This window comes from Pteropus alecto, unplaced genomic scaffold, assembly GCF_000325575.1.
Source record: "Pteropus alecto unplaced genomic scaffold, ASM32557v1 scaffold131, whole genome shotgun sequence".
NCBI lineage: Eukaryota > Metazoa > Chordata > Mammalia > Chiroptera > Pteropodidae > Pteropus > Pteropus alecto.
In genome coordinates, this window is record NW_006434709.1 from 12,599,399 (window position 1) to 12,609,632 (window position 10,234).

At 35.5% G+C, this 10,234-nt stretch overlaps 1 long non-coding RNA gene across 2 annotated transcripts in view; it reads right to left on the reverse strand.

The window, feature by feature from the left end:
* The window catches only part of LOC112477890, a 76,333-nt gene that overhangs the window by 48,443 nt on the left and 17,656 nt on the right, over nt 1-10,234 (reverse strand). For both annotated transcript variants that reach the window (XR_003045618.1, XR_003045617.1), the window contains exon 2: nt 894-965. This is a non-coding gene — a long non-coding RNA (uncharacterized LOC112477890). The remainder of the gene's footprint in view (nt 1-893; nt 966-10,234) is intronic.

Here is a 10,234-nt window from a genome sequence, read left to right on the forward strand (position 1 = left end):
CAATGGGTAAAGAAAGGAAATAGTGATAAAATCAGAACTTGGAGAGGATGGGGAAATTTTTTAATTCAGGACAGTGAGGAAGGAGAAGACAAAATTCAAAGAAAGCCAATGAATTTGGGGTCTGGATGTAGCACTTAAGGTCAGTACTGAATTACCATCATCAGTAAATTAGCTGAAGGTTAGCTTAGCTGCTTAAAAATTCATTCCAATCAAATTTTTTCCTTGTCCAGATAAGTACAAAGCTAGTTGAGATAGCTATAAGCTAAAAAGGTTTCCTTCTCTCCATTTCTCATTTTCTAGCTAACTCTTATCTTTGTACAATATCTTTTTGAGAATTGCTTTGGCCATTTTCAGATACGGAATGTTGTTCCACTGGGTCCTATCCAAATTTTCTGAGTGCTTTGAAAGAAAAAGGGCTGATTGAAAAGGTAGAGTTTGGATTGATCTGGAGATCTTGGACCCATAATTGTGATATTTTGGTCTAGGTGATGTCGGAGGGGACAATTTTCTCTGACACAACAAATAATGTTGTTGTTTTTTTGTCCTGTACTGGATTTTTAAATGCCAATTGTTCATTAGGTGGCAAAAAAAACTAGGATTAATAAACTCTTTATTCTCCTGTGACAAAAAAAGTAGACTACTCACAATAAAAACTTTAGTTTGCAAATGTCATTTGCTAGAAATACTATATCATTATAATAAAAAATTAAGAAATAAATAATGCATCAGAGCTCTTTATTTCTCTTCTTCCTTTCCTAATCTTCCACATACAATAAAAAGACTTAATTTTGGTACCCTCGTAATTCTGAAATTATTCGAAAGTCTACCTGTTTTATAACCACAATCTTTCCCCACAACAACACAGCATAAATATTGAAAAGAGGTTCTCTTACCTTTAATCTATTTAGAATGTTTTCAGTCTCCCATTTTGCAGTACTGCATAGATGATCCCAAATATGTTGTGTCTTATATAAGAGAAAAAAAACATAGAAAAAGATCACTAGAAGGGCACCCAGTAGAGATACAAAGCCAAACAAATCTCTTCATTTCCTCTTTTACTTAACAAATAAACATTTGACAAAGACAAAAGTTATTGTTCCCTTAGATGTCATTGGCAAATTACATATTCAGGGAGGAATGCATTTGTATAAAGCGTGATTAGAGGTTAATCAATACTTTATTTCTATTTCATAGCAACTCAATGTTCACATAGGTTATTTGGTTGTTCTTTGGCATTTGATTAGTTAAATTAAATTAATTTATTCTATAAGTGTCTGCAACAGTCCTTGTTACACAGCAAGCATTTCGTAACTATGGATACATAGAGTATTTCTTGAGAAATTGCTCTCAGTAGTCAGTAGGAAGTTTCTTGAGAAGTAGCTCTCAGTAGACTCAGTAGTAATTTCTCCGGCTGAAATGATTCATTAGCAGGCATGGGAATTTTTTCCTCTCAGAGCCCTGAGCCTATGATTAAGAAGTAATTTGCATACCAAGCATCTCTGGCTTCTTCCTTTCTGTACCCCTAGCCATTCCCACCACTGCTAAGTAATGAGACAAGTAATCTAAGAGCTTGAACAATGTGCCTACAAATCCATCTCTAAGGCTCTGCTCAAGTCTATTCTTTCCTGGGTCCACTGCAGGAAAACATGTACCATTTAAAACCTGAACCATTTGCTTCCATAGAAAAGCACATGAATCAAATACACACAACAAAGTCTGACACTCATCCTCTGTAGTAACTCCAAACACTATCATATTGGTTTGCTCAAAAGACAGACTTATCAAAAGCTACCGCCCAAATAGCTCTTGTGCTACAGGGAAGCTTAGAGATGAAAATAAGCCTTGCGCTCCCCTCAAGGATCTCTTTACCTGGGGGTCTTCTCTCTCACCTCTTTCCTCAGCAAAAACCCCTTTCTTCTTTGTTTCTTCCCCTGCACTTCAAAAAACTCTCAGTAATACCAATTATCACATTCTACTAATATTTGTTTGCATGCTTTTTGGGAACAGGCACTCTGGCTTCTTCATCTTTGAAGTTTCAGCACCTCACATGGATGGGTTTTCAGGTAGATTTTCTTTGTTCTTAATGAATCAATGGACGAAAATCACTTAGCCAGAGTGCATGTTTACATACAAGCCATGTAAACATTGGAAGTGTCTCTTCAAACTGCTGTCTACCCACCTAACAGTCCTAAATGATTCTTGCCATAGCTCATCACTACATGCAAAACCTAGAAGATATTTTGCTCAATTAATCTATTAAAATAAAAACCACATAATTTTTTAACAGGTGTGACCTTGAAGATCTAGTACAAATTTTTTAATTTCACAGATGAGGAATCTGGAATCCCAAGAAGTTAGGTCAAGGTCATATAGGTAATGAAAGGCAGAGAAAGGATCGAATCCAGGTCTTCCTGCTCCCTGCCCAGTGCTTGGTTTACTGTCCACAATCCAGATGCAGCATGTTGAGGTTACATTTCTGAGAGGCTCATGAAGAGGTTTGGGGAAGGCACGGGCAGTTGAACTAGTTTCAGAAAGAGGGAGACAACCTCCACCAGCTGCTCTATTTCTTTTTCCTCTCCAGAGGCATAAACAAAGGCCAAAAAGCTGTCTTAGTACAAGGAATAAGAAAGAGAAGATATTATGCAGCTAAATAACATTCAGCTAAGGAGATATAAAGAGGCCTTTTAGGACAGTTTCAGATTTACAAGCCAGGGTCAAGATGGGCTGTCCCAAGGTCAGATCTTCTGCAGTAACTGAGCTCCAGAATAGAACCTTTTAGACCAGGGCCTGCCCTGGTCTAAATCTGAGTCCCTGAGATAGACCTAGAATGTGATTAGCTCATGGCTTTAGGAAAAAAAGGAGAAAGCAACATTTCCTGAAGCTTTCATCAAGCAGCGCTTCATCCCTTAATTCACCAAATGTCCACTGAACATGCACTAAATATCAGGCAAGTGAATACTGTGGCTACAAAGATGAATGAAACAGATTCTCTCCCTGCTCTCAGGGTGCTCGCTGTCTGTGATATCTCCCACCAACAACTCTTTAGAGGACCTAATATGCCACACACACATACACACACACAAACACACACACACATACATTAAATATATTAGAAGCACATGAGATTCCTTGTCACAACTCAGGATTTGACACTGAGTATTTATACCCAGAACCCTAAACTTTCTGTCTCGTAACTAACACTGTTTAGGCTTTTCTACATCTCTTGTCCTGTGTCCTCAAGACAAAAAGCAACTGTGTCCGGATGCTGTGAAAGTTTATGGACTGTACCACTGCAAAGGTCAAAATGGACACTGCTTTAGAGCAGAGGAGAAATTGAGCAGCAAAGGTGCTTAGGCAAGAGGAAGGACAAATTAATTCCCTTATCACACCTTCCCTCTCAGAAAAAATGCAACAGATTCTCACATAATTAAGAGTTATCGCTTTTCTTCAGGTATCAAATTGTGATTCTGGAGGTACTCAGAATTAGCACTATATTTGCAATAGTTGCAGACAGAAGTTGAAGAATATTCACAATGTTAAGCAATTCTTATTACTCTTGAATTTATATTTATGTCAATCTAGACATAATATGTGTGAAGTATAATAAAAATTATTTATATTGGCAACTAGATGAACATTCAACATTAGAACTGTGAAGTTTTATATTTATAAACATAGCCAAAATTGAAAAATAAATTTTCAATGCTGGCGTTATTTAAAATTTGTTATATTCATTAATCATAATTTGTTTTTACCTCTTTTAATAAATTTTGAATATTTTAAAATAAATGTAACTTTTAAAACATATATGATAAATAATGTTTTTTTCTTTACATTTACTCTAATTGATATTTTTGCCAAAATATAATGAAATCGTATACTTTTGAGTGTAAGTACATTTTATTTCTATTCTTTGAGCTCATTTCTATATGACACTTAAATTATGAAAAATATTAGTGATTTTGCTAAAAGAGAAAAAATATATCTTACAGAATAATTATATAATTGATGAAATATGCATGTATATTATTCATCCAGACATCACTGGCCAATAATAGAACACCAAGACATGCAAAATAATAATTAAGTTTAGTCATCTTTAACATTGTGCCAACTTTCTATTATATAAAAACCATGGCTTCACCCACATTTTTATTTTGTCATTAAGAAGGTATATCTGTCAAAGTAGAAAGAAAGAACATATTTCATTTAACAGTTTGTTAGCTTGATTTAGAACATTTATGTGTGTAGACATATGGTTTGTGGGCCTCCATTTGTCCTCTCATCCCAAATGCTGAAATGTTAGGGGCAGCCGGTGTATGAGTCACCAAAAGTTAACATAAAATGATTGAAGCCCCAAAGTAAGGCAACGAAGTAAGAATAAAAATAAGCCTCTTCCCTTTTCTTGAAGTAAGTATTCTTTTTCTTGAATGCTGTCAGTCTCAGATGGAACCTCACAGGCATGTAAAGCCACAGAGACTGTTACTGTCCATAGAGCCAGTATCAGAGAAAGCCTGATTTGGCTTTGCCAGATGTTCCTAGAAGGACTGCTGTATATGGATGGATGTAGTTTGTATCTCTGTTTAAGGATTCCATAGGTACAAAGGATACAAAAATAACAAAGGAATTTTCAGGTTTAGAGGCTCTGCCAGTAGTTGCCATGTCCTGATTGTACTAGGACTTAAAGGCGATTAGCCCCAAAAATTCCCTGCTTGGCTATCCCGGATAGTTTCTGTGGGTCTGTTTCATTGCAGTGTGTTTACAATGGTCTAAGCAAGGCTATGGTGAAACACAATTATTCTATTTGTAGTTTTCATTTCAAAGACCTTGGAGAGAAATCCATTAATCTTCCATTTGTAATGTCTTACTTTTTGTTTGCCTTTTGTGAATCTTTTGATAAGTTTCTTGACTTTTTAAATGAATCTCACAAAACAACCTTACTCTTAGGTTGTACCTTATTCCTATAAGTAGACATGATTAAAGACTGGTAAGTTTTCACTCTTTGGCAATTTTTACACAGTTATTGTGAGGCTGGCTAAAATTTCTCTCAGTTGACACAGTGCCGGCCTGTGTCTATCTTCTGACCTTAATCATCTTTCACTTGTATTATCAGGCACCCATTGACCTTAAGAAAATTTAGAATAAACAAACAAAAAATGAAGAGAGTGACAGCGTGAGCAAGAAGGGAATCCTATTTATATAGTGCAAGCAACACCCCAACATACATTGTTTTCCAACTCCATCCCATCCAAAGAGCATGTTTGAGTGAACTTGAGTTGGGAGCCTTTAATCTGCCATGTCCTATGCACTGAATATGATTCCAGTATTTAAAGACATACTTCTTTTCAGACATTATCCCTAAATGCAAGCCAGCCACATATAAGGCTCAACTGCAGAAGCAGCATTCTGTCCCGAAGTTGAAGAAAACAACCTGTGCTAAGTATTTTGAGGACAGCATGCTAGTCTCCAAAGTGTTGCCCTCTTTAGCAATTTAAACAGTTATAGTCTTCACCTTAAAAACCAATTTTAGAAGTAAACGTTTATGTAAGCTATGAATTACAGTTTTATTCCCAGCCCTATCTGGCTGCAGGTACTTCGTGAATGGCATCTGTATTTGATTCTTACTTTGTGTCCCCTGCAGTCCCAACACAGTTCTTTGAACTGAGAGGTGTTAGAGACATTGTTTTGAATGAATTAATTAAAAATAAATTTCCAAGTATTGAAAAGTGTGTCTCTCTGGTGGCATCTGTAATCCATGTAATGAGGCAGTTAACAGATTGTTACTATCGTATTAATGCTAGCTGTTTCTAAGACCCTGTTAAAAACAGTATTTCTCACAATGTGGTTGGCAGATCACCTGCTTCAGAATAAGTCAGATACATTTAAACGTAAATACATAAGCTGCATCCCATGTCTCTTGATTAAGCATCTCTGAATGCGAGCCCCCAGAGCTCGCATTTCTCTGTGCTCTTCAGGTGATCCTGGTGCGCTCCAAAATTTGAGAGCCACTGTGTTGGTGGTCCTCAGTATTGTCTGTGCCTTAGAACAGTGGTCCCCACCCAACATTTTGGTACCAGGGACTGGTGCTCCTATGAGAATCTAATGCCTGATGATCTAAGGTGGAGCTGAGGCAGTGTTGCTAGCTCTGAGGAGCGGCTGCAAGTACAGATGAAGCTTCACTTGCTGGCCTGCCGATTACCTCCTGCTTTGCGGCCTGGTTCCTAACAGGCCACGGACCAATACCAGTCTGTGGCCTGAATCACTGGTGGAGATTTTGTTAACTAACAAGAGCTGGCTCACCCCAGACTAATAAATTAGAATCTCTGGGATGGGCCTGGCCATCAGCATGTGTTCGAAGCTCCTCGGATAATTCTACTGAGCAGTCAAGTCTGAGAACCACTGCTTCAGAAGCATCTTTATCCCACTTCAGCCCACTTACAATCTGCAATATCAGCTACATTCAGCAAACAGTGGGCACGAAGAAAAAATGGGACAGGTCAAGGAAAACAAAACATACAAATGTCAGACTCTGTGAGAAAGCAATACTCTGGACAAACTGCCTCACGACACAGACTTTAGCAAACAGTCAGCATGACAGTCAAAATCACTGTTTCTCCATGTCTTAGTCACCATAAATAATGATGCAAAGAGCAAAAGAGATTTGACTTTGGGTGGTGAACACGCAATGCAATATGCAGATGATGTATTATCTAATTGTACACTTGAAACTTATATAATTTTATTAATCAATGTCACCATGATAAATTTAATTAAAAAGTAAATAAACCTGAAAAAAAATTAAATTAAATTAAAATAATATAATTTTTTTAAAAATCACTGTTTCTCATCAAGCTAGTAAGACAGTGAAATTTGATGGAGGCACCATAAAGAGGTTCTTTGATACCTTGTGTGTGTTACCTCTTAATAATTAAATTGAATTCATGTCACTATTCCTAGGACTATCTCATGGTATATCTCATTGGATTTAGGAAAGAGGGTAAATTAATCTCTTGTTTTAAAGAACAAAATGTTTGTTCTCTGAAAGAATACCTATTCTGTATAAGCTATTTTTATAAAACTATGTCTATTATCTCCTATAAGCCTCCCAATAACTATGAGCTGCAAGTAAGAGAAGTACCAATGTCCCCATTGTAGACGCAGTAAAACCTGAGTGGAAAGGTTAAGTAGCCTGTCCAAGGCCACATACTTAGTAAGAACCAGAACATAACCCAGGCCTTATGACCCAAATCCAGTTAAACTTGGAACTCAAAATATTCTACTTCAAGCAGACTTGATTTAATAACGTAAATTACATCACCTCTATAGTCATAATCTGTTTCTGCAGGACATAATATTAAGCAATATCATAATATTGTTAATGAAGTTAATTACTTTTTGGTTTTCAGAATAAACATGTAGACAAAGCATGAAACAAATCACCATTCAGAATGTAAATGCTTTGAACCTTGACAATGTAAAAATAATGGTAGAATTGACCAACAGTAGGTGTTAGAGGGGAAGAGATGAGAGAGCATATAGGGATGATTGATCAACTCCACCACATTTTATAGCATAGGTAGTTACCCAATATATCTGATGGAACAGGAAATAAAAGGGTAGGGGGAGAAGGTACAGGGCAAAGGGAAGAGGGGTGGTGGATGTGAACTGAAATGGTCATTTTAGTTTTTTTTTACAGCAAGGACTTAAAAGACAAGCTTAAACTAATAAGGCAAGAAATAAACATTTAAAGTTCTAAGAAATAGATTTTTAGAGTTACAGTGATAACCACTGGAGAGCTAAAACCAAAAAATATCACAACTTGTGACCTTAGGAATAGGGCTATAGCTAATGGAAAGAGAAATACTTTTCATTTGGCATCCTCACCTTTGATCAAAATTTATTCCCATGAGCATGTACCTTTAAGATTCTCATCATTTGCTGAATATCTCAAGTTTTCTACCTTTTCAATTTTTTAAGCTTCAACTAGTGAAGGAATGACTCTGAAACAATGATCAAAACTTGACAACAGGTTACATTTCCATGGTCTTCAACTCTAAGGTCAGGAGCCATTTCACTGGAAATCTCCAGTCTGGCATATATTACCTTTTAGACAGTAGAAACAGATACATCTGAACTATCTCCAACTGTCTGCTTATTTTTCCTGCCAGAATCACCACTTCCAAACATTGTAAATCTCTGAATAGGTCTCTTTAATAAGATATGCTAGTCAAGTGTAGGAATTCCCCACTTTTGAACTACCACGGGGGAAAAAAAAAATGCTGCCAGAACTGACATCCTGACAATAGACATTCCAACGTTGAGCTCTGCCAGAGGGTACTGACTACAGCTCTGGGGCACTCTTAGAAACTTCTGGATCCTAATGACATGGATGGAAAAAAAAATGGCTATTAAATTCTGGAAATATTTCCTCTGCCTACTTTAAATGCCAAAGCCAAACGCTAAAAAACCAGAGGATAAAATGTAATGCTATACAATCTGCTTCAGGAGATAAGAGGTTGCCTATTTTCCTTCATTCTCCATCTTCATCCAGCCTCTGAGCATATACCCCTAACTTCACTTGACCTTGCTTAGTTTAACGTCACCCTAACATCACTTCATTTTTCTGGGTTTAATATGTCAGCATTATTTCATCTTATTAGATTGAACACATGATGTAATACTGAGAGAACAAAATGAAAACTGTAGCTCAAATTATTAAAATTATTTCTTAAAAGAATAGACATTCAGGTTTGGCATAGTTTTTTAAAAAACATGGAGATTTTTAAGTAATACAAATCTATTGTAGAGTTTCAGATTAGAAAGTTTAAATAAGTTGGATAAGTTCACACAGCTTGCAAAGATTAGAGTACAGCTCAGAACTGCTGTTTTCTTAACTAAATAATGATTGGGCATAAGGGGTGATGATAATCCGTAAACCTATAAATCTACCACAAACTTAATGAATAGTGCCTGACCTAAAAATCAATGATGGTACAAAGTTTTTTTCTACATATTGGCAAATTTTTACTGAGGTTTATTTTAAGCTTTGAGGGCTTACTTAAGTTCAGGGAAATAAAAATTTGGATTTTTCCCTTCAGATAAAACAAAGAGGTTGGGACAAAAATCATTCCATCTGATTATAACAATCTCTGAGAATATTAAACACTATAGGGTTTTATTTCTGAATAATGAGAATTTTTTTAAACAGTAACTTATTTTCATTCCAGTACTGCAGAATTAGCACAAAATATCTTTTTCCTGAATGCATCAATTTTTTATCCAATTGTTCTTCTCTTTATATGGCTAAATGTAAATGTAAAATGTATTAATTATTATGGACAGCAGTCAAAAATAAATTTAAAGAACAATGCCTTAAATCTATACCAACCATTTCCATAATGTAGCTTCTCTATTTTACCTTAAACCTAAGAATTTATACTGCTTTCTAGAATCAATCTAAAAATAGATTACATTTTACTAGGCAATACCAATCGATAATAGTAGTTGCTTGGAGTACTGTGCTAAGAAAGATTCTAATGTTCCAAGTTCAGTGGTAAGAAAGATGTTAATCAATTAACATATTTACTACAGATGCAAAAAGAGAAAATGACAGTATATGCCTGTTATCTCCATCAGGTGCTTGAATCTAGCACATTTTGAAATGCTAGATAGTTGTATGTTTTCTAAAATAAAACACGATTTCATAAGTTGGAATTCTATAACATAAAACTTATACTGAGTCTTTAGAAATTATCAAAATTGTCAGAGTTACCCAATGTGCCTCCGAAATAAGATGGAAGTATTACAATATAAATATCACTTGTCATTCAGAATCCTGGGGGGTCAAGTCATAGGACTCAAATGACCTGGTAATTAACATCATCTTTCTCTAAATCCAGCTGATTTCTTTAGAGATTATTACTGTCCATAGACTATAAATATTTTATTCTTTAACATTATCTTTTGAATAAACAGAATAGCTAGCCTAGTAAAAGACCCATGTGAAAATATATAAACTTAACATATGATCAAGGAGATATCGCAAATCAGTGAGAAAGAGAAGGATGATTCTGGGATAATTAATTAGCTATTAGCATTTTTAAAAATGTTTCAATTAGATCTTCATCTTACACATATACCAAAAGTGATTTCATATGAATTAGATTTAAATGTGAAAAGTTATACCATTTTTTTCAAACCTACAAAAAAAATCTGTAATCTCTGAATAGGGAAA